The following is a 23,555-nucleotide window of genomic DNA, read 5'->3' on the forward strand; positions in this document are numbered from 1 at the left end:
ATGCAGTTCCGCATTTGTAATAAAGGGTGTAGTACTTGTTCATAGTCCTGACTTGGCAGAAAGTAACATACAATATGAATTTCATTGCATGATTTAATGAGATTATTTTTGATTGATTTATTGGCCCAATTATTATTATTTGATATGATGGACTTATTATTAGTGCCTTGCGTTATTATTATACGACACTAAGCTTATTCAGTGGATCGTTTACAGTGTGTGAATATAATGATACTTTGTGTGAAATGCATTACATGGACTGACTACATCAAATTCCTTCCTAGACTGTATGGGCCTGGATACATTTGAGTGGGCAGTAGGTGCACATTTCTTTTTTACTGCAGTTCTCTTCATAACCACCAGGGGACAGACTATATGAACAGGCAGATAACATGAAGTTGTAATTCAGTGGTCACCAAATGGTCGATCTGCAGTTGATTCACAAGCCCTGCGCACCAGGGCTGCATTCCAAACACTTAAAAGACAAACGCGAATTGAATTATGGGGCGTTTCAGATCCGAAGAGAAAAGAATTGTTCACTCCATTAAAAACGAGGGCTGAGGGGCTTAAGTTGCAAACTTCCCTTGCTTGGCTAATCATTTTGGACCGACGACAAATATGGCCGCGGGGATTCCCCCAAGGGCTGGGGGTTTAGGCCCGAGGGCTGTCTACTTTGAGTTTCAAACGCAGCCCAGGTAGTCAAAGTGTATCCATTTGGAACCATTACATTTGTCTGAAAACACAAACTCCCCCCTACCAGAGGCGGACCGGCAGATCTGTGGCTAAATCGAGGGCGCCTACTGTGCTGGCCAATTGGATACCTCAAATCACCGTGCCAACAGCTTCGAAGACCCGGCTACAGCAAAGTTTGATACTAGCCAACTTTAGATTTCATGACTTTTAAAAACATGACCAGAAAGACTGTCAAATAATACAGCAAATAGCTGCTGTTTTTATGAGTAAGTTTTGATTCGGCACTGTAAACACTGTTTTTATTCATCACTATTACAAAATATAAAACGGAAGCTGCAATGGATGAGTAGACAAGTATCGATAGCCCAGCGTTTGTATTATTATTAGCAGCTTGTGTCTATTTTAATATCAAGGAATATTTCACTTTCTCTGGTCAAAGGAACAACATGAATTTGTGCATGAGGCAGATGAGATGCGGCTCGAGTTTCGCCATCAGGTGGAAGACGGTGTCCGCTCTATGCTCAGTCTAACGGGAGGAGAGGAACCGAAGGCGAGAGCAGTGACCGTCAGAGGCGGACCCTCTGCTGCTATCTCCCTACCTCCGCTGAGACTAATGCGGTGTTGAAAACTGGGAATTTGTAAATCTCCGACTTCAGTGCGTTCAAGACAACTGCGTTCTCGGGGAAAAAAACGAGATCAGACTGGGAATAAATAGGTTTGAACGGTCATCCAACTCGGAATTTCAAGTCGGAAAACTCAGGCATCTTTTCTAGAACTCCGACTTTCCGACCTGAATATCGCTGATGTCATGATTTGAACTCGTTTTTCTCCCTAGTTCCCAGTTGTCTTGAAAGCACCATAATCATGACGCAAGGTACATCAGTCCGGTAAAATAAAAAAGCAAATTATTGAAATTTATGCTCAGCTATGCCTCGCAAGTGCTACGCCAACTTATCTGTTTTATTATCAAAGCTTGTGTTTGAAATATAATATGGTCTGAGAAGAACATCGCTGGCATATATAGCCAATATGCTGTGTTAATGTATTAGGCCTACTGCACAAACCTCATTCCCACAGAACTGTTTTTATTAGGTTAATATAAATAAAATGTAAGTCATGTTTAAAGGTTGGTGACCACTGGTGTAGTTGATTGAAGTCTTCTTATCCCGTGTGGATCCACAGACAGTATTAAATTAATCCTGTTAGTGTCTTTACAACGAATCCTTCTCAACAACCGATAGAGTTCAGACTGTTGACCAGTCAGGTCAAGCAGCAAGTAACCTAGTGGTTCGAGCATTGGGCCAGTAACCAAAAGGTTGCTGGATCGAATCCCTGAGCGGACAAGGTAAAAAGCTGTCGTTCTGGCTCTGAACAAGGCAGTTAACTCACGGCTCCCTGGTAGGCCGTCATTGTAAATAAGAATTTGTTCTTAACTGACTTGCCTAGTTAAAAAAAGTTTTATTTTTAAAAGCAGGTATAGTACTATGGTGTAGGCTACTACTATGTGCCCTAATAGACCAGCGGGGAGCTTAAAATGTTATGTACCACATACACTACCACCTCCCAGTAGGGCTGAGCGGTATACTGTATTTTACGATACACCAGTATTGATGCATGGACCGGTTTGGGTTTTTACTTTACCTTCCATAACGGTATTTTAATGTTTGGTTTGCTAAATGTGATACGCCGTGTTCAACGTCCATTTTTATAATTTACTTCGCTACTCGAGTCATCTCTCTCCCTCCATGCCGCTTTCCACAGACCTAGCCCCGCTCCCTGTCACTCAATGAGCGCATGTGTTGTCCAGTCTGCATGGTCAATGCAGCGCATTGCAACAGTGTTGTTTTCGCTTTGCCTCTTCATATAAATCCAGTAGTATTCTACAATTACACTTATTAGTTTATGTTGCTTACATCTGCAAACAGCTAGTTTGTCTGTTAGCAAGTTGGGCCTAAATCTTGTTAGCCGCTAATGCTAATCGCTAGGCAGCTAGCTAATAAATGTACTGAGTCAGAGCAAACATAATTACTTATACAGCCTGATAATACCAGTGATGGTATATACCTAAATCAGCATTTTGTTTGTGCAACAGTACCTTCTAAATCAAAGAGGAACACAAGAAGCATTCATGTGTTAGCGACATGAACTAGCCAAGAGAAAACACACAATGTAGCCAAAGATTATAGGGTCCCCTAGGAAGCAATTATCAACCATTTGGTTCCTAAAAAAACATTTGGTTCCTACCCTATCACACTAACTCCTCCCTGGCATTTTCATGTCAAACAACACTATTCAAAGTGCCCACTATCATATTCTAACTATAGAATTAGAATAGTCATTCCATGATTCCAACATTTCTCCTAAGTGTTTTGCTCTAAATCACAAGTGAAATCGCTATTGCAACATTTGGTTCAAAATAAGTTTGAGATTGTTTGCCCATATCGTGCAGCCCTACATGTCAGTGTGGAAATGATCTCAAATGACTGCAGGAAATGCAGAAATTTATGAACATGCAAAAAAATATATTTTGGGTTGAAGTTGAATTCAACAGTATAAAACAATCAGAATGGAGAAGGACCCATTGAAATCACTTAGAATGTGCTGCCACCCTGAGGTCATGCACTATTTATAAGGACATCTTAGAAATGTTATAGTTTAAAAACATTAAATACCGTCAAAAAAATTTAAATTGCGTGATATGATATTTTGGCCATATCGCCCAGCACTACTTCCCAGTAACATGGGCTCCCCAGTCTTTATCCCCAGTCAAGTCAAGCAAGTGTACTACTGTTTACCCCTAACCTTCTTAATGTCCCGGGGGAAAGTTTACCAGCGGGTGGTTTAAAATGGAATGTACCCCCGTCCACATCGACTACCCCACCCCTTCTCAACGCTCTCTTTCCATATGCCTCCCAGTAACGTCCTGCCCCTCGTCCCTGACACATAACTATGGGATGAACCGAAATATCTCCTCCTCAGCAAAATTCCACTCAGGCATAGGCGTCCCACTGAAGATCCAGGGGTCCAGTGAGGTTAGAGTAAATATGTCTGGATTGAGCGCTGTCCTGTGGGGTATACGAAGTACGCTAGATCTACTCAGGGCTAGCTTCACCTTCATCTTACTACGACGGTGGATATTGCGCGTCCACCTGCCGCTAACTCTAGCATGTTGCACATGGCTAATCAAACGCCGAACTCTTCGTTGAGACAATGTTGAAACGTCAATCCATTGTCGAGTCAGTGCCACATTTTCATTTGTGCCGTAATTAAAATGAAAGAAAAGTTATCTTGCAAATTCAGCAAGCTATGGTGTGGAATAGGCTTCTATTAGCGCCAACTTTATTTTATTACTTATCATTAATGCTGACTTTGGTTTGCTTATCAATGCACTCACCTTTTTTTCCCCCCCACTCCTATTAAGTCATACTGTGCGTGAAGCTTAAAATGTATTCAGTCATTACTACATTTGCAAAGTGATATATTTGAACATAATTTTTTAAACACACAAAACATTTGATTAATATAATATTGAATCAGTCTTCCTCAAATCATGGGGACGATGATGCAATCTTTGCAAGAGGGAGGCAATCTGATTTCAATGGTTCTCAACTCATGGTTCAGACATTTCATTCAGGGTAAGTGGAATTAGCCTGCCCAGGAGCTGGTTAGTTCTGAAGGATTTGTTGGCATAGAGATTTACCTGGCTAAAAGGTGAGCCACTTTCGTATGACCGGTTATCCCAAGTTGACCAAAGTTGCCTTGTTAACTCCTCAAACCTGTTTCGTAGGATACCCCTCGGGTGAGTGGTTTATGTGTCAGGGGGGGGTAAAGGTATGTTCTTTCACATGGAACATTCCTGGGAACGCAGTTGTTACCCACACAGTTGTTACTCTATCCCTCACATGCATGTACAGTACCCACCACCTACATTGCATCATCTCCTCTCCCATACACAGTCCACACATGCATACTAACCCTAATCCATAGCTAGTGTATCTCCTTTCTCACACACTCAGTTCACAGAGCATTTAGCTCACATTTACAGATATCAAATCAACTACGAGAGAGAGTCTAAGACTTCGTGGTCTGGCGTCCACTTATGTGGCGCTCCTAGTTATGTGTTGTGCTATGTCCCACTGCCCAGCCCCCTTCCCACTCATACCCTCAAATGCACACATATTCCTTGCATGCGGTTCTCTCTCTCTCTCTCTCTCATATATATATATATATATATATATATATATATATATATATATTCTGGAGCCCCATGGGGTAGATTGACACTTTCATGTACTCACATCCCGATTAGCCTTGGAGTCTACTCACACACACCATAGAAAGTGTGTGTCATACCTCCCTGAACCCCACCTCTGGGCCTTCAGCCAATATGCTGGACAAACACATATGCACTTAACCCTCCATGTCAGGACCCATTGATTCTGTGCAGTGTGTGGCTGAGTCGCAGTTCTACACCCTTTTCCAGAAGTGTACTTGCACTTTTCCCATCATGTTTTTAAAAGCACATGATTGGTGTAAGCATTAGCTGGAGTCAGTTTCCACCATTGTTCAATCGATATGAGAAAGAGCAAGTGTACAGTTTGGTAGAAGGGTGGAAAATGGGGATGCAGGCTCTGTGTGTCTAAGTTCAGAGTGCGTTCATGTAATCAGTCAGAATTAAGAGTGCATCAGTCGCATTTGACAGATTAAGGCTTAACTGCATTAGTCAAATTAAGGGTTTATATCTCATCTCATGGTCCTTTAAACCCATTACAAAGAGACAGAGTAGTCCCGGGTTCAAACGCTTTCGGATTAAAGAGTTGAATCTTAAAGTAAAAGTGCAAAGAGCGACGACGTCTTAAAATTAGACACATTCACCAGCTTTTGATAGTCTGAGCCCGGATTCATAAAGCACCTCAGAGTAGGAGTTCTGATGTAGGATCATGTCCCCCCACAATCTTATTCATTAGGTGCTAAAAAGCTAAACTGATCCTAGATCAGCACTCCTGAGAAGCTTTATAAATAGGGGCCCTGGTCTGCAACAGGTCTAAAAACCCAAAGCCATAACCCAATTCAGAACATGAAACCGTAGAGACGGCTTGCCGACAACGTCAGGAAAACGATGAGCACGCTTCAACGGGGAAGAAGTCTGTGTGTTGTGACTATGACAAGAAGCTGCCACGTGGGGAATTGTCAGTGGCTGGTTTCAGCTAGTTCCTGATACCGTGGTCTTGTTTTAACTGATGTCACGTCTATGCTAATATGGCTCAAATTCGCTAGGTAGCTAACCAGCAACTGTAACGATGTATTTAAGAGACAAGTGCTCATTGTGCACATTAGGTTTTCAATAAACATTGGAGACGAAACATAGTTTACATGTCAACAATCTAAGCCAACAAAGTCTGTTTTGCCCCATAGTTTCGCACGCGTCAGCTTTGTTGCTAAACAACCAACCCGTCTATTGAGGTTACAAAACTGTTCAAAGAACCCAGAATGACATTTCACATCACATTTAAAAAGAGAAGCAAAGCAAGACGCAAAATGCTATACCAATTTCTTTTAGACTTTATTATTCCATTTTAAATGTATGCATCTCAAGTGGACAATTTACATACAACCCATAGGCTCTCCAGGAATTGTCTACCAATGGTTGTACTCAGCCACGGTGGGAGCAGAGCAGGGGTACAAATCGGAAGACACCATTTAAGCTTCGAGGGGGGGTTGGGGAGGGAGGTAAGAGGTGGAGGGTTTCTGCCAGGTGCCGAACACCGCCACTATCATTCAGCCCAGTGCTCGTTGTGCAGAAGGGAATACTGGGAAACATGGAGGACTCAATGCAGTGGACCTGGAGAGAGAGTGAGAGAAAGTGTGCAGGAACAGAAAAGAGAGGAGGTAGAGAAATTAGTTTCAGTCATATTGACTTAACATCTGCCTCCCTGGCTAGTGGATAGACTGGCTGGCAGACCATAAGCCAGGTCCTGCAGGCTATTCAAATCAAATTTTATTGGTCACATACACATGGTTAGCAGATGTTATTGCGAGTGTAGCGAAATGCTTGTGCTTCTAGTTCCAACAACAACTACCTAATACACACAAATCCAAGTAAAGGAATGGAATAAGAATATATACATATAAATATATGGACGAGCAATGACAGAGCGGCATAGGCAAGATGCAGTATGTAGTAGATGGTATAAAATACAGTATATACATATGAGATGAGTAATGCAATATATGTAAACATTATTAAAGTGATTAGTGATCCATTTATTAAAGTGGCCAATGATTTCAAGTCTGTATGTGGGCAGCAGCCTCTCTGTGTTATTCAATTCACATTCCATGAGTGTGCCCCTATATTCAGCGAAGCATTTCCTGTGGCATTACAGGAAGTCCATTACTGGACAAAGAAAGGTTGGCTTTAGTGTTTTAGGAGTCTTATCAGGACACAGCGACCCTGCATATGAACTTACCTTTCCTGTGAGTCTAGCTCCTCCCCTCCTCACGACGCCTCCGCTGCACTCTTCAGACAGGCTGCAAACGCCTCCATCAGATCCTTACAGTCACCGCCCTCCTTCACACTGCAGAGAGAACACAACCACATGGTTAGAACCTCTGAGGTGGGGGACCTTGGATCCTCTCCTCCAATGCTAGTAACAGTTTGACAGAGATCTTTGAAGCATTTAGATAGGTTGGCATCGAGCTCAGCACCAAATGATCCCTGTCAACTCAACTAAAGTTGTTTTGGCGTCAAGCCGTCAGCCCTGAAGTGTCCTGGTCCTACCCTGTCCCAGTATGACCTTTTCTAAACAATGTTGGCATTCCTCAGATTGAACCAAGTCAGACTGGTCATACAGACAGACACTGCCCTCACTAAAAGAGTGAACTGGTTACATAGGTAGAGAGTGTTGGCAGACTGGTTGAGGGAGATTATTTCAGGAGCTCGGCACCAAACAGCGGGCAGACACTGACACAACGCATTAGGGTGATGGCGCGAAAGGGAGTGAGGGAAGAGAGGAGGGCGGCGGTGGAGAGAGAGCGATAGAGAGAGGGATAAAACCATCTGTGAGGGAGGGCAGACATCAGGGATTGCGTGACGACGCAAAACGGATGACGAAAAGTATGGGTAGGAGGGAAATGGTCAGAGACGGCAGGAGGGGATGGATTGACTGACGTGACTGTCTGCAACCCCACACTACCTCACCATTCTCCAGGGGGCATTTCCGGGTTCACCCCCCCCCCCCCCCCCCCTTTGGTTCCATGCCTCATCCCCTTGTCACTGGGCTGACCTCTATGATGTAACTCACAGCTGGTCTCTGCAGATTAAAAAGGTTTATGCAGCCGGTTGCTTGGGGGGGGGGGGGGGTTGTTTGTGAATCTGTAGTGTGTGGGGGGAAGTGGTGGGGGGGAAGTGATGCAGAGGCAGCAGAGATGACCCAACAGCAGCACAGAGGACCTGGCCCTGAGGCTGTGTGGCCAGATAATCCATCCACCATAAACACCCACTGCTTTTACCACAGAGAGGAAGCGCTAGATATGATTGGACCAAACCTACTATGAGAAGCAGGGGGGGGGAAAGAAAAGCCAAAACAGGCAGCCATTTTAATAATGAAATGACATTGAACTGTAATGGAGGGAGGGAAGGGAAAGAGGGATGGATAGAAACACATTCATTCTGCCACTTGTGGGTGCCCCACAAATGTAGCCCGGGGCCTCGTCAACCAACCAAACCAATTAGGCTTTGTTATGTAATGCTGCCTGAACAGAACAGAACTCCCCTGTCTGTCTGTCTTCAGCTCCACACAAATGAATGGAGGAATCCTTTGTGAATGAACCAAGGGGATAACTGTACTGGTTTGAATATACTGTACATAAAAAAATATTAGTTTCAAGTTAACATCTTGGGATTGAGTGATCAACATGCAAGAGTCATCTGCCGCAGAGTGTTACCTCTGGGCATCAGAGAGGTTACAAAGGCAGCGAATTGGTGACATCACCGTGATAGCGATCACACAACACGAGGGGGGTGGGGGGCATCAGTCAGGTTACGGCACCGCCGCCATGTTGGCATGGCAATGGGCACCGACCACTTTAGAGCGCATCACAGAGCAAGTTAAAGAGGGTAGGGATAGGGTGGCAAGGGCTGGGTTTGTATGGGAGGAGGATGACCGATCAGGTGGTTGGACTGGTGGAAACAATGTCTTTACAATCAGGAAATTAAGATGTGAATTATTTAGGGCTGTTGGCCGGCCACTAGCTGTGCGTGGGTCAGCGGTTTGTTTATTAGCAATAGCTAATAACCCGCCCAATTTAGATATGTTTCTGCTTATAATTTCCAACATTTTGGTAGACTATTTGTAAGTCAACTTGTCTGTAATTAGATACATGCAGCATCTCTTCTGTCATTATATAGTTGAAGTCGGAAGTTTACATACACTTAGGTTGGAGTCATTAAAAAGTTGTTTTTCAACCACTCCACAAATTTCTTGTTAACAAGCTATAGTTTTGGCAAGTCGGTTAGGACATCTACTTCGTGCATGACACAAGTAATTTTTCCAACAATTGTTTACAGACAGATTATTTCACTTATAATTCACTGTATCACAATTCCAGTGGGTCAAAAGTTTACATACACTAAGTTGACTGTGCCTTTAAACAGCTTGGAAAATTCCAGAGAATTATGTCATGGCTTTAGAAGCTTCTGATGGGCTAATTGACATCATTTGAGTCAATTGGAGGTGTACCTGTGGATGTATTTCAAGGCCTACCTTCAAACTCAGTGCCTCTTTGGTTGACATCATGGGGAAATCAAAAGAAATCAGCCAAGACCTCAGAAAAATGTTTGTAGACCTCCACAAGTCTGGTTCATCCTTGGAAGCAATTTCCAAACACCTGAAGGTACCACGTTCATCTGTACAAACAATAGTACGCAAGTATAAACACCATGGGACCACGCAGCCGTCATACCGCTCAGGAAGGAAACCCGTTCTGTCTCCTAGAGATGAACGTACTTTGGTGCGAAAAGTGCAAATCAATCCCAGAACAACAGCAAAGGACCTTGTGAAGATGTTGGAGGAAACGGGTACAAAAGTATCTATATCCACAGTAAAATGAGTCCAATATCGACATAACCTGAAAGGCCGCTCAGCAAGGAAGAAGCCACTGCTCCAAAACCGCCATAAAAATCCAGACTACGGTTTGCAACTGCACATGGGGACAAATATCGTACTTTTTGGAGAAATGTCCTGTGGTCTGATGAAACAAAAATTGAACTGTTTGGCCATAATGACCATCGTTATGTTTGGAGGAAACAGGGGGAGGCTTGCAAGCCAAAGAACACCATCCCAACCATGAAGCACGGGGGTGGCATCATCATGTTGTGGTGGTGCTTTGCTGCAGGAGGGACTGGTGCACTTCACAAAATAGATGGCATCATGAGAGAGGAATTATGTGGATATATTGAAGCAACATCAAGACATCAGTCAGGATGTTAAAGCTTGGTCGCAAATGGGTCTTCCAAATGGACAATGACCCCAAGCATACTTCCAAAGTTGTGGCAAAATGGCTTAAGGACAACAAAGTCAAGGTATTGGAGTGGCCATCACAAAGCCCTGACCTCAATACCATAGAAATTGTGGGCAGAACTGAAAAGTGTGTGCCGAGCAAGGAGGCCTACAAACCTGATTGTTACACCAGCTCTGTCAGGAGGAATGGGACAAAATTCACCCAACTTATTGTGGGAAACTTGTGGAAGGCTACCTGAAACGTAGCAATTAAACAATTTGAAGGCAATGCTACCAAATACTAATTGAGTGTATGTAAACTTCTGACCCACTGGGAATGTGATGAAAGAAATAAAAGCTGAAATAAATAATTCTCTCTACTATTGTTCTGACATTTCACATTCTTAAAATAAAGTGGTGATCCTAACTGACCTAAGACAGGGATTTTTTACTCTGATTAAATGTCAGGAATTCTCAAAAAACTGAGTTTAAATGTATTTGGCTAAGGTGTATGTAAACCTCCGACTTCAACTGTATGTTGCCCTAGAAGACTAAATAAATCCTTGCTCACCAGAATGTCATAAATCAATATAATGAATGCTTCAATCTAGTTGACATTGGTAAAGTTCTGTCATCTCTGCATCTTTTGCAGAGCAAAGATGTTTAGGGATCGGGGAGAAAATACAATTAAAATATTTAAAAAAGAGAAAGATTGTGCAAAATATCCAAATCAGCTGTTTGATCAGTTTCAAGGAAATATACTGAACCAAAATATAAACACAACATGCAACAATTTCAAAGATTTTTCAGAGTTTCAGTTCATGAGGAAAATCAGTCAATTGAAATAAATTCATTAGGCCCTAATCTATGGATTTCACATGACTGGGAATACAGATATGCATCTGTTACTTACAGATACCTTTAAAAAAAATGGGCCTCAAAATGGGCCTCAGTATCTCATCGCGGTATTTATGTGTGTTCATATTACCAATCGATAAAATGCAAATTGTGTTAGTTGTCTGCAGCTTATGCCTGCCCATACCATCACCCCACCGCCACCATGGGGCACTCTGTTCACAATGTTGACATCAGCAAACCGCTCGCCCACACAACGCCATACACATGATCTGCGGATGTGGGGCCGGTTGGACGTACTGACAAATTTCCTTAAACGTAGTTGAAGGCGGCTTATGGTAGAGAAATTAACAATCAAATTTCTGCCAACAGCTCTGGTGGACATTTCTGCAGTCAGCATGCCAATTGTACGCTTCCTCAAAACTTGAGACATCTGTGGCATTGTGTTGTGTGACAAAACTGCACATTTTAGAGTGGCCTTTTATTGTCCCCTTAAAGTGGCCTTTTATTGTCCCCAGCACAAGGTGCACCTGTGTAATGATAATGCTGTTTAAATCAGCTTCTTGGAACCAACACCAACAATTGACATGTTCCCTTTATATTTTTGTTTAGTGTAGAAAGCAATGAAAATAACCCAACATGTTTCTGATAAGATTTCAGTTCGGCTTGGATGCATATTTTGTGAGATTAGTATTTCAATCAGCTTTTATGATGCTGATAAAGACAGCATCTCTACAGACTGTATCTAACACATTCTCTCAAGAAGCTAAAATAAATAAATCATATCTCTCCACTCCTGTTACCGAATATACATTTTGCCTACATTTGGTTTACTGCAAGAAATGCTTAATTCTGCAGGAGCTAATATTAAGGCTATGTAAGAGGTTATAGACCTATAGTCAGTATCCAGATTTCAGTTTCCATTTAACCCATCTGAACAGTAGCCTTCAGTTCCCTTGACGTGCCATAGGCCTATTTAAAGTCCCCATCTTTTGACTGTCAAATTTGTATAGTGCCTCACAATCAAACAGCATCCACTTTTACCACTTCACCAAATCTTTCCCTTGTTAGTGTCCTAAAGGAACTCCTGCTCAATTCTGAGTATCAATCAAGTTTGCAGAACTCAGACTAAAAAAAGCATTGGTTTGGAGTAGAAGTCAACTGATAAATTAGGGGCGATTTCAAGTTTTCATAACAATCGGCAATCGGCCTTTTTGGACGCCGATTATGGCCGATTACATTGCACTCCACGAGGAAACTGCGTCGCAGGCTGACCACCTGTTACACGAGTGCAGCGTCAAAAGGACCTGGTGGCTGCAATGAGCCAAGGTAAGTTGCAAGCTAGAATTAAACTTATCTTATAAAAAACAATCAATCTTAACATAATCACTAGATAACTACACATGGTTGATGATATTACTAGTTTAACTAGCTTGTCCTGCATTGCATATAATCAATGCGGTGCCTGTTAATTTATCATCGAATCACAGCCTACTTAGCCGATGATTTAACAAAAGCGCATTTGCGAAAAAAGCTAATTCGTTGCACAAATGTACCTAACCATAAACATCAATGCCTTTCTTAAAATCAATACACAGAAGTATATATTTTTAAACCTGCATATTTAGTTAAAATATATGCATGTTAGCAGGCAATATTAACTAGGGAAATTGTGTCACTTCTCTTGCATTCAGTGCAAGCAGAGTCAGGGTATATGCAGCAGTTTGGGCCGCCTGGCTCGTTGCGAACTGTGTTTCTTCCTAACAAAGACCGTAATTAATTTGCCAGAATTGTAAATAATTATGACATAACATTGAAGGTTGTGCAATATAACAGCAATATTTAGACTTAGGGATGCCACCCGTTAGATAAAATACGGAACGGTTCCGTATTTCACTGAAAGAATAAACGTTTTGTTTTTGAAATGATAGTTTCCGGATTTGACCATATTAATGACCTAAGGCTCGTATTTCGGTGTGTTTATTATAATTAAGACTATGATTTGATAGAGCAGTTTGACTGAGCGGTGGTAGACAGCAGCAGACTCGTAAGCATTCATTCAAACAGCACTTTCCTGTGTTTGCGAGCAGCTCTTAGCAATGTTTGAAGCACAGCGCTGTTTATGACTTCAAGCCTATCAAATCCCGAGATTAGGCTGGCAATTCTATAGTGCCTATAAGAACATCCAAGAGAGAAATAGTCGACGTGTCATAATTCCTATAACTACAACCTAAAACTTCTTAACTGGGAATATTGAACCACCAGCTTTCATATGTTCTCATGTTCTGAGCAAGGAACTTAAACGTTAGCTTTTTTATATGGCACATATTGCACTTTTACTTTCTTCTCCAACACTGTGTTTTTGCGTTATTTAAACCAAATTGAACATGTTTCATTATTTAATTGAGACTAAATAGATTTATTTACATATTATATTAAGTTAAAATAAAAGTGTTCACTGTTCATTCAGTATTGTTATAATTGTCATTATTACAAATATATAAAAATCGGCCGATTAATCGGTATCGGATTTTTTTTGCGTCCTCCAATAATCGGTATCTGCGTTAAAATCATAATCGGTCGACCTCTAATTTGGAGTATTAAAGATAATATGGTGGACAGTATCTGAATTGGGCTTCAGTAGTGAGTGCAAACTGTATATATAACGTATATAACTAGGCAGTCCAAATGGAAAATAAGGTATGCTTAAAGAAGGGCACCAAAGAGGGGGGAACCATCCAGACCAGTACACTAAAGAAAAGAGAGTAGGGACACGGAACCAACATCATCCAGTTTGTGAGCAGCACCCAACATTTAAACAGCTTTGAAGTTGGTTACTGAGCCTGTCTGAGTGGGGAACTAAGAGTGACCGAAAGTCACCGCACGGTGAAGAGTTCAATGGCATTGGGACGCCTGCGAGTGAACAACTATGGAGGGAACTAAGGGAAGGCCTACAATGACAGGGATATCAGTCTAGGACCAATACAAACATTGTCTGAGTCTCAATTTGTTCACTGGGCTCTGGTCAAAAGTAATGCACTATATAGGGAATAGGGTGTAATTTGGGACAGAATAATTATCTATGGAGCAGAAGGAGAAGAAAGATCAAAGCTATGATAAAAATAAAGAAAATAACTGCGAATGAATTGGTTGGTTTCCAGTTGGCACTCTGTTGTAGCTACGGGGTCTCGAATTGCATTGACAGTGCATACCATCCAAGTAAACCATACTTTCATTCAAGCAGAGTAAGCAAACACGTCTACATACAAGCCATCGGCCAGGGTCTGTGTGGAAGGCTAGAGTGTTGGCTGACAAGTTACACACAGTTAAGGAAGACTACCAAAGTTACCACAGAACCACATTTCAAAGTACACAGCAGGACCCATACAGGTAGTAGACATCCTGTAACATTTGAATGTTTAAAGCGGCCGTTAGTTATCCAAGTCATACATTTACGTCTAACTTTTACGTCTCCATGTCCTGACTATGAGCTACACTACATACCGCGGGTAAGTCAATGCAGGTTCTAGAATGTTAAGGCCGGGGGTCGCAAACTGAGCTCAAAGTACTTTCCAGAGGATTGTTTGGCCCAATACCAAACTGACCTCTAGACCCTAAGGCATGTGTACTTATGGATAACCGAGGATTATACAGGTGTAACCAACAACATGAAATTTGTTTGAGTTTGAAGCCGTCAAGGTGACCCCTCCAACTAATCCACGTCTTTCTAGGTGACATGTCAGGGCACGCCAAGCCAGCCAAGATGGCCGCAGTCAGCTGTGCATCGTGTGAGGCCGTTTCAAAAAATATATACAGTATGTTTGCAAGTTCCAAGGGAAGTCGGCAACATGATCATGATCTACGGCCATAGGACAGGACATGGTATCCTGGACGTTTACACACCAATCCATGCGTGACTATTTGGGATTCACGAGTGGAAGAAATACATTGTCCTGGTATACATTACTCAGTCAGCCCTCTGGTACAGCTAGCTACGCTGCCTTCAGCAGGTCCACTGCCATCACGTGGACCAGGTTACAGGATACAGTACCATTTGGGCTCGTCAATGACAAAACCCCAAGGACCGTGAGGTTAACAGTAGAACCCTGGCCTGTAGGTTAACAGTACAACCGTTGCCTGTAGGATTAACAAAGTGTCCTGAAAAATTGCACCAATACAGCACAGGGCCCTTGACTAATTTTCAAAGTAGATGTGATTTACTGTGGCATAGACCAAAGTGCTGTACACTGTACAAAAAAAATATAGATAAAAAGAAATTGCAATATATGCCCTGGACCCAAGTGTTGAGAAAGCCTTCATCTAGTTTCTAATGCAAAATGTACAAATTATAAATGCTGAGGTAAAGGGCACTTGATGCAAAGTGAACTATACTAGAGGCCTACAACGTGCATCAACCCTACACTCCATTCATAAAAGGTGCCATACCACAAACATAGGGAACTTAATTCAATGACATTCAATTCACCGTGACTCAAGACCGCTATAAGGCCCACTGAAAATGTTACTAAAACAAAACTTTACATCCAGCAGCCAACATAGGCCATCCCTAGCATGCCCTGCAAACTACCACCCCCTAAACCTTTATCTCGTCCCTCACACCCATTAGGCAGGACTTATCTGGCCTATACAGCCTGGGACACTCCAGGGCCTAGCCCTAGCCCTAGCCTATCCTAGCTCCAAACCCTGCAACAACACATCAAAATACAACACCAAGGGTCAAGATGCATCTTGGTTTTGGTGCAATGTCAATGTGAAGATTGACAGAGTTGAAAACCGCCGAAGGCTAGAGTAGACACGTTACATCAGCCATCGAACCGGGCTTTGACATTGCACTGTCATTGAGCCCTCACACACACAAACACAACCATCCAGGTTTCCTGTGTCTACGCATTTCTAGAGATAAAACCAGCAATAATCTCACTCTGCACTAATCTTGCAGAGGGAGGACAGAGGAGGGGGGGGGGGGGGATGTGCACACCTGTCGGGACAATGAAGCAGTGAGTTAGCGACGGCTAACGCTCACTCAGCGCTGTTGACACAGCAAGGCCAGGGAAGCTGAGCGGGGACAGACATTGCAACATAACGAGGAGGGGGGGGGGGGGGCAAGCGAGCGGGAGAGAACATGACGTAGGCAAATTCCCTGCCTTCGATCAGGCGTGTGCGAGAGAGACTGCCGTGCTTTGACCCCCAAGACCCCTACGTGCGTACCCCCATTACACTACAATAGGACCCCCCACCACAACCGACAGTTTAAATTCAGTTACATTTAGAACATTGGAATTGGGATTCTTCCATCACCGTGCACTGCATTACTCAACTGTTCCACCATTTTATCATGGCGCAACACAAGGATGCCACACGACATCAGCTCATCATGCACCGCTATAGCCTACCTCTAAACCTGCAAGTGACGGAGGGGGGGGGGGGGGGGGGGAGAATTCCACTAGCTGCTTCAAATAAACACAAACTCAACACCGAAATCCACTTGGATACACTGGGAACCTCCAAGTGAAATGCACTGGAAGCACTGCGGCTTTGCCATGTCCATCCAATGAGTTGGAAGCCATGGATGGACATCCCGGAGACGTTGGTCCCGGTGGCAATGGAGGACACAAACAGAGAAAACCACATCCGTCTGTACGGACACTCACCATTTGTCCAGGTCCGCCTTGATGCTTGCACATGCGGCAGGGACGGGGGCCTCAGCGGGAGCGGCGGTCTCGGAGTCTGACATGTCTGTAGAGTTGCTGTGTGTGGGAGTGTCTCCTCTGCACGCCTGTGGGTTGAGTGTTCCAGAGAGAGAGGAAGAGAGTGAGAGGAGAGAAGAGAGCAGAGGAGCGTGTTAGTGGGAGGGGCAAGTGAACACATGAGGGGAGGGGACAAAATGTAACGGGGCAGGACACATGTGAAAACAAGGGTCAGCTCAGTGACCCTGACAAAGTTCAGAGGGAAAATAAATCAAGTGGAAAGATGGAGTAGAGTGGAGAAGAGTTCAATAGACTAAAAACGACACTTCAAATATCATGAAATGCCAAATGGATACCCTAAATGTTCATGTAGGCCTACAATTCATTCACCAACGATGTGGCAGTTGGCAACCCATACCAACAACCGTCTATTAAAGCAGCGGACAAAGCAAAAATGATATTTTTGTGCGCACTTCGCCACAGATGCGCACGTTTTGGGGCCCGTGCGCGCACACGAATATGGAGCGCTGAGCGCAGCAGAAGGAAAGTAATCTAAATCCATCAAAGCGAAAGGATCCCTGCACGCCCCATGGACGAGTGCCACCTACTGGCCTGTTATAGAAATGACGCACCCACTGTAGTAATGCCTGAAAAGGTCACCCCAAATAATGATGGATAACGCATACATCAGTTGGTAAGCAAAGCACGACTCATACAATTAGCCTATAGCTAAGCTCGAACGCTCCCATTTCCTCGGCAAAGGCGGCAGTGTCAGTGAGGCCCAATTCGCGCCCTTGCATGAACAGATCTATAGGATTCTCAAGGGCACGGACATACAACCGTCATACAAGTTGTTATCTTCAAAAGGCTACCGGCAGAAGTCAGTGCCATAGTTTGATAGCCAATGTTCAGTAACCATAAACGTGTTTATAGAACATTAAGTAACCAAACCATTATCTCCCCGACCATGTTACGAACACATCTAATATTAGCCGAGCCTGGGCAAGGTTGCGCAATAAATCCAGATGAGTAGCCTATATCAAAGTAGACTACACATGTACGGGGAGACTACGGAAATTAATTTCAGTTCGTGTTCAAACTCCATAGTAAACTTTCATAAAACTGTCATTCTTTGGTGTTATATTACTCTGTATTTGTCATGTCACTTTTCCTTGTGGTTGTGAAACCCTTAATATATATTTTTTAATTGTTCATAAAAAAAACTGTGGCAATTAATTCAAACACACTACTTAAATGCTACACTCCAAGGAGGACATACAGCTAGAAATACCATTATTGCACGGGGTGTGCACATTCTGCTAAGCAAAAACCACAATCGTTTTAAAAATACACAGGCTAATAGCATTGACTCTATGTAGGCTACTACACAATTCGAAACGCATATTTAATACATTTACTGTCAAGCATTTGCATTTTGGCAGTTGTCATTGAGACCAGTCACATAAACTAAATGCCTAAACACATGAATGTGGCATATGGAGCACAGGTAAGCCAAAAGCCTAAACACAGGAATGTGGCACATGGAGCACAGGTAACCCAAAAGCCTAATCACAGGAATGTGGCACATGGAGCACAGGTAACCCAAAACCCTAAACACAGGAATGTGGCACATGGAGCACAGGTAACCCAAAAGCCTATACACAGGAATGTGGCACATGGAGCACAGGTAACCCAAAAGCCTATACACAGGAATGTGGCACATGGAGCACAGGTAACCCAAAAGCCTATACACAGGAATGTGGCACATGGAGCACAGGTAACCCTTTTGCAAACAGTCGATTTAACAGTTTTTTTTTTTTTTTACCGAAATATTCGCGACTCAAAAAAGAGGAATGGCGAATAAATCTCAAGTCTATGGCCTACTTGTGCATATTTCAGTAAAACAGGTCAAACCGCAAACATTTCCCAACCCTTCATCCAGGATGTCTTACCTGATCCCCCTGTAGTCAGTATCAACAAACGCTATCGGCTATGCTTTATAGGCTACCCGATCGAGACCCTTGCATCCCCCCAACACACCAGCAACCAATTACAAGTAGTGATGGGTCGTTCGCGAATGAGTCAGCTCTAAGAGCCGGTTCTTGTAGGTGAACGTTGGGAGCCGGCTCTTGTAGGTGAACGTTGGGAGCCGGCTCTTGTAGGTGAACGCTGGGAGCCGGCTCTTGTAGGTGAACGCTGGGAGCCGGCTCTTGTAGGTGAACGCTGGGAGCCGGCTCTTGTAGGTGAACGCTGGGAGCCGGCTCTTGTAGGTGAACGCTGGGAGCCGGCTCGCATATCAGAAGAGCCATATCTATTTATAAAAAGATTACAAAAAATTATGAATAATCAAAATATTTAAATGAATAGAATGAACTAATTCAAAGAATGAAAAAAGAAATAAAATAATATAGGCCTAAATGCTCAAGCGCACACACATTCATTCTGACTGTCTGCTCAGACTAACAGCCTCACCTGTTGTTCCTGTCAATCAGACACGCAGTGTCAACCAATGAACCAAAGATGCGTGAGGGAGGGCCGAGCCAACTCACTCACAGTCACACACTTAGCAGCCGAGGACAGAGAGGAAGGACAGCTGTGAAAACAACAGCTGGAAAATGAGGGAAAGCAGAGTAGCATTTGGATGCATTTTAATAATGTAGACAATGTTAGAGCACAGTGTAGAATTTTCCAAAACACATTCTCATATAAAGCCGGTTCTACGCACAACCTACACCGGCATATGTGAACTGTGCACCCAACTGTGAAGCTAACTGTAGCGGAGCTTCGAGAAACTAGTGGGCCTGCTAGTGATAATGGTGGAGCCTGCACCTCCACACGTGGAGATGTATCCACTCAGTCAAGTAGGCCTACTCCGAGACCCACAGCAACACAGTCTTCTATGGACCAGTTTATACCAAAGTCTATGTCTGTAGCAAAACAAGGCCAAATTGATATTGCATTGGCTAAAATGATTGCCACCGATTTCCAGCCATTTTCGATCGTGGAGGACAGAGGTTTTAGAAATTATAGCAATAGTCTAAATCCAATGTATAAAACCCTTTCAAAATCACTTATTCCCCAACTGTACGAGAGCACACAGGCTTCAGTGCGGGAAAGAGTCCTGAAAGCTACTGCAGTTTGCCTTACCACTGACTGCTGGACATCAAGGGTAACCACTTCTTACATGTCGGTTACATGTCACTTCATTGAAGATTTTTCGATGTCTAGCTGTCTTCTGGACTGCTTTGAGTTCAGCGACAGACACACCTCAGAGAACTTGGCAGAGGAACTGTTGAGTGGCCAGAGAATGGCAAGTAGATGGAAAAGTGGTCTGTTGTGTAAGCGACAATGCAGCTAATATAACCAAAGCCATGAAAATGTTCAAATGGGCCCATCATCCATGTCTTGCCCACACAATCAACCTGATTGTAAGAGATGCTCTGAAGGTGATGAAGGCCACTGTGGACAAAGTGAAAGCAGCTGTGGAATACTTCCCCAGGGGCACAATAGGTGCTGAAAAACTAAAGTCTACACAACGCCAGATGGGGATGCCTGAGCTGAGGCCTAAAGAAGACTGCACTACAAGGTGGAATTCAACATTTAAATGTTGAAGCAGTTTCTTGAGTCAAAGGATGCCATCATCTCTGCATCTCTCTGCATAGTGGCCGCATCCGTTCCTTCTGAGAAGGTCTTCTCGAAAACGGGACAAATAATTACTGAGAGAAGAAAACGCATCAGCCCCTCAAAAGTGAGGCAGCTTGCATTTCTGAACGCAAATCTCTCATGAAAGCAGAATATGGTCAGCATTGCTGTGTGCTGCTGGTTATAACATGACAATAAAGAAGAGAGAGAAAAGAGGGACCAGTTTAATGTTTTAAGTGGGATGCTGCAGTTTTGCACATTATTTATTTTTCTTTAATGTTTTATTTTATTTTATTTCACCTTTATTTAACCAGGTAGGCTAGTTGAGAACAAGTTCTCATTTACAACTGCGACCTGGCCAAGATAAAGCAAAGCAGTGTGACACAAACAACAACACAGAGTTACACATGGAATAAACAAACATACAGTCAATAATACAATATAAAAAGTATATATACAGTGTGTGCAAATGAGGTAGGATAAGGGAGGTAAGGCAATATATAGGCCATAGTGGCGAAATAATTACAATATAGCAATTAATCACTGGAGTGATAGATGTGCCGAAGATGAGTGTGCAAGTAGAGATACTGGGGTGCAGAGGAGCAAAATAAATGAAATAAATAACAGTATGGGGATGAGGTAGTTGGATGGGCTATGTACAGGTGCAGTGATCTGTGAGCTGCTCTGACAGCTGGTGCTTAAAGTTAGTGAGGGAGATATGAGTCTCCAGTTTCAGTGATTTTTGCAGTTCGTTCCAGTCATTGGCAGCAGAGAACTGGAAGGAAAGGCAGCCAAAGGAGGAATTGGCTTTGGGGGTGACCAGTGAAATATACCTGCTGGAACGCGTGCTACGTGTAGGTGCTGCTATGGTGACCAGTGACCTGAGATACGGCAGGGCTTTACCTAGCAAAGACTTATAGTTGACCTGGAGCCAGTGGGTTTGGAGACAAATATGGAGCGAGGGCCAGCCAACGAGAGCATACAGGTCGCAGTGGTGGGTAGTATATGGGACTTTGGTGACAAAACAGATGGCACTGTGATGGACTGCATCCAATTTGCTGAGTAGAGTGTTGGAGGTTATTTTGTAAATGACATCGCCGAAGTCAAGGATCGGTAGGATAGTCAGTTTTACGAGGGTATGTTTGGCAGCATGAGTGAAGGATGCTTTGTTGCGAAATAGGAAGCCGATTCTAGATTTAATTTTGGATTGGAGATGCCTAATGTGAGTCTGGAAGGAAAGTTTACAGTCTATCCAGACACCTAGGTATTTGTAGTTGTCCACATATTCTAAGTCAGAACCGTCAATAGTGATGCTGGGCGGACGGGCAGTGATTGGTTGAAGAGCATGCATTTAGTTTTACTTGCATTTAAGAGCAGTTGGAGGCCACGGAAGGAGAGCTGTATGGCATTGAAGCTTGTCTGGAGGTTAGTTAACACAGTGTCCAAAGAGGGGCCAGATGTATACAGAATGGTGTTGTCTGCGTAGAGGTGGATCAGAGAATCACCAGCAGCAAGAGCGACATAATTGATGTATACAGAGAAAAGAGTCGGCCTGAGAATTGAACCCTGTGGCACCCCCATAGAGACTGGCAGAGGTCCGGACAACAGGCCCTCCGATTTGACACACTGAACTCTGTCTGAGAAGTAGTTGGTGAACCAGGTGAGGCAGTCATTTGAGAAACCAAGGCTGTTGAGTCTGCCGATGAGGATGTGGTGATTGACAGAGTCGGAAGCCTTGGCCAGGTCGATGAATACAGCTGCGCAGTATTCTCTCTTATCGATGGCGGTTATGAAATTGTTTAGGACCTTGAGCGTGGCTGAGGTGCATCCATGACCAGCTCTGAAACCAGATTGCATAGCGGAGAAGGTTCGGTGAGATTCGAAATGGTCGGTGATCTGTTTATTAACTTGGCTTTCGAAGACTTTAGAAAGGCAGAGTAGGATAGATATAGGTCTGTAGCAGTTTGGGTCTAGAGTGTCTCCCTTTGAAGAGGGGGATGACTGCAGCAGCTTTCCAATCTTTGGGGATCTCAGACGATACGAAAGAGAGGTTGAACAGGCTAGTAATAGGGGTTGCAACAATTTCGTCAGATAATTTTAGAATGAGAGGGTCCAGATTGTCTAGCCCTGCTGATTTGTAGGGGGTCCAGATTTTGCAGCTCTTTCAGAACATCAGCTATATGGATTTGGGTGAAGGAGAAATGGGGGAGGCTTGGGCAAGTTGCTGTGGGGGTTGCAGGGCTGTTGACCGGGGTAGGGGTAGCCAGGTGGAAAGCATGGCCAGCCGTAGAAAAATGCTTATTGAAATTCTCAATTATCGTGGATTTATCGGTGTTGACAGTGTTTCCTAGCCTCAGTGCAGTGGGCAGCTGGGAGGAGGTGTTCATATTCCCCATGGACTTTACAGTGTCCCAGGACTTTTTGGAGTTTGTGCTACAGGATGCAAATTTCTGTTTGAAAAAGTCAGCCTTTGCTGTCCTAACTGCCTGTGTATATATGTTCCTAACTTCCCTGAAAAGTTGCATATTGCGGGAGCTATTCGATGCTAATGCAGTACGCCACAGGATGTTTTTGTGCTGGTCAAGGGCAGTCAGGTCTGGAGTGAACCAAGGGCTATATCTGTTCCTGCTTCTACATTTTTTAAATGGAGCATGCTTATTTAAGATGGTGAAGAAAGCACTTTTAAAGAATAACCAGGCATCCTCTACTATGGTGCAATATTCTATTGTTATGCTGTTCAGATTGTATTTGTTTCGAATTGTTACATTTATATGCACTTTGTTTATATACATTCAAAAAGTTATACTTTAAATGCAAATGTTTAATAGCATTCTTTTTCATAACAAACCAATGCATTTTTAAATACATTGTGGTTAAGGTAGAGTATGATTTCATCTAATAATTTAATTATAATTGTTTTAACACCAATCATAGTCAAACTATCACAAACTGTTGGACTTGAAAAAATAGAAAACATATCTTTTTTTTAAAGAGCCGTTTAGGAGCCAAAATAACTATTTTTGGTGATCTGAGTCGAACGAGCCGGCTCACTGGAAAGAGCCGGAATGCCCGTCACTAATTACAAGGGGTCTATGACTCGAGTCTGGTAAACGTAGTCTTTTGGACACAGCATAGAGCCATAGGCCTATTACTATACCAT

The 23,555-nt window shown here is 43.3% G+C and overlaps 2 long non-coding RNA genes across 2 annotated transcripts; one reads left to right on the forward strand and one right to left on the reverse strand.

The window, feature by feature from the left end:
- The first annotated feature begins 379 nt into the window (after positions 1-379).
- On the forward strand, positions 380-1,818 carry LOC145877586 (uncharacterized). Its single transcript, XR_014391923.1, has 2 exons — positions 380-959; positions 1,133-1,818. It is a non-coding gene; the product is annotated as an uncharacterized LOC145877586 (long non-coding RNA).
- A 4,421-nt stretch (positions 1,819-6,239) lies between these two features.
- On the reverse strand, positions 6,240-16,864 carry LOC106600939 (uncharacterized). Its single transcript, XR_001327918.3, has 3 exons — positions 16,718-16,864; positions 7,161-7,268; positions 6,240-6,535 (listed from the first exon to the last, which is right to left on the reverse strand). It is a non-coding gene; the product is annotated as an uncharacterized LOC106600939 (long non-coding RNA).
- Between the last annotated feature and the right edge of the window lie 6,691 nt (positions 16,865-23,555).

Source organism: Salmo salar, chromosome 03 (genome assembly GCF_965601325.2).
Source record: "Salmo salar chromosome 03, fSalSal1, whole genome shotgun sequence".
NCBI classification, from domain to species: Eukaryota; Metazoa; Chordata; class Actinopteri; order Salmoniformes; family Salmonidae; genus Salmo; species Salmo salar.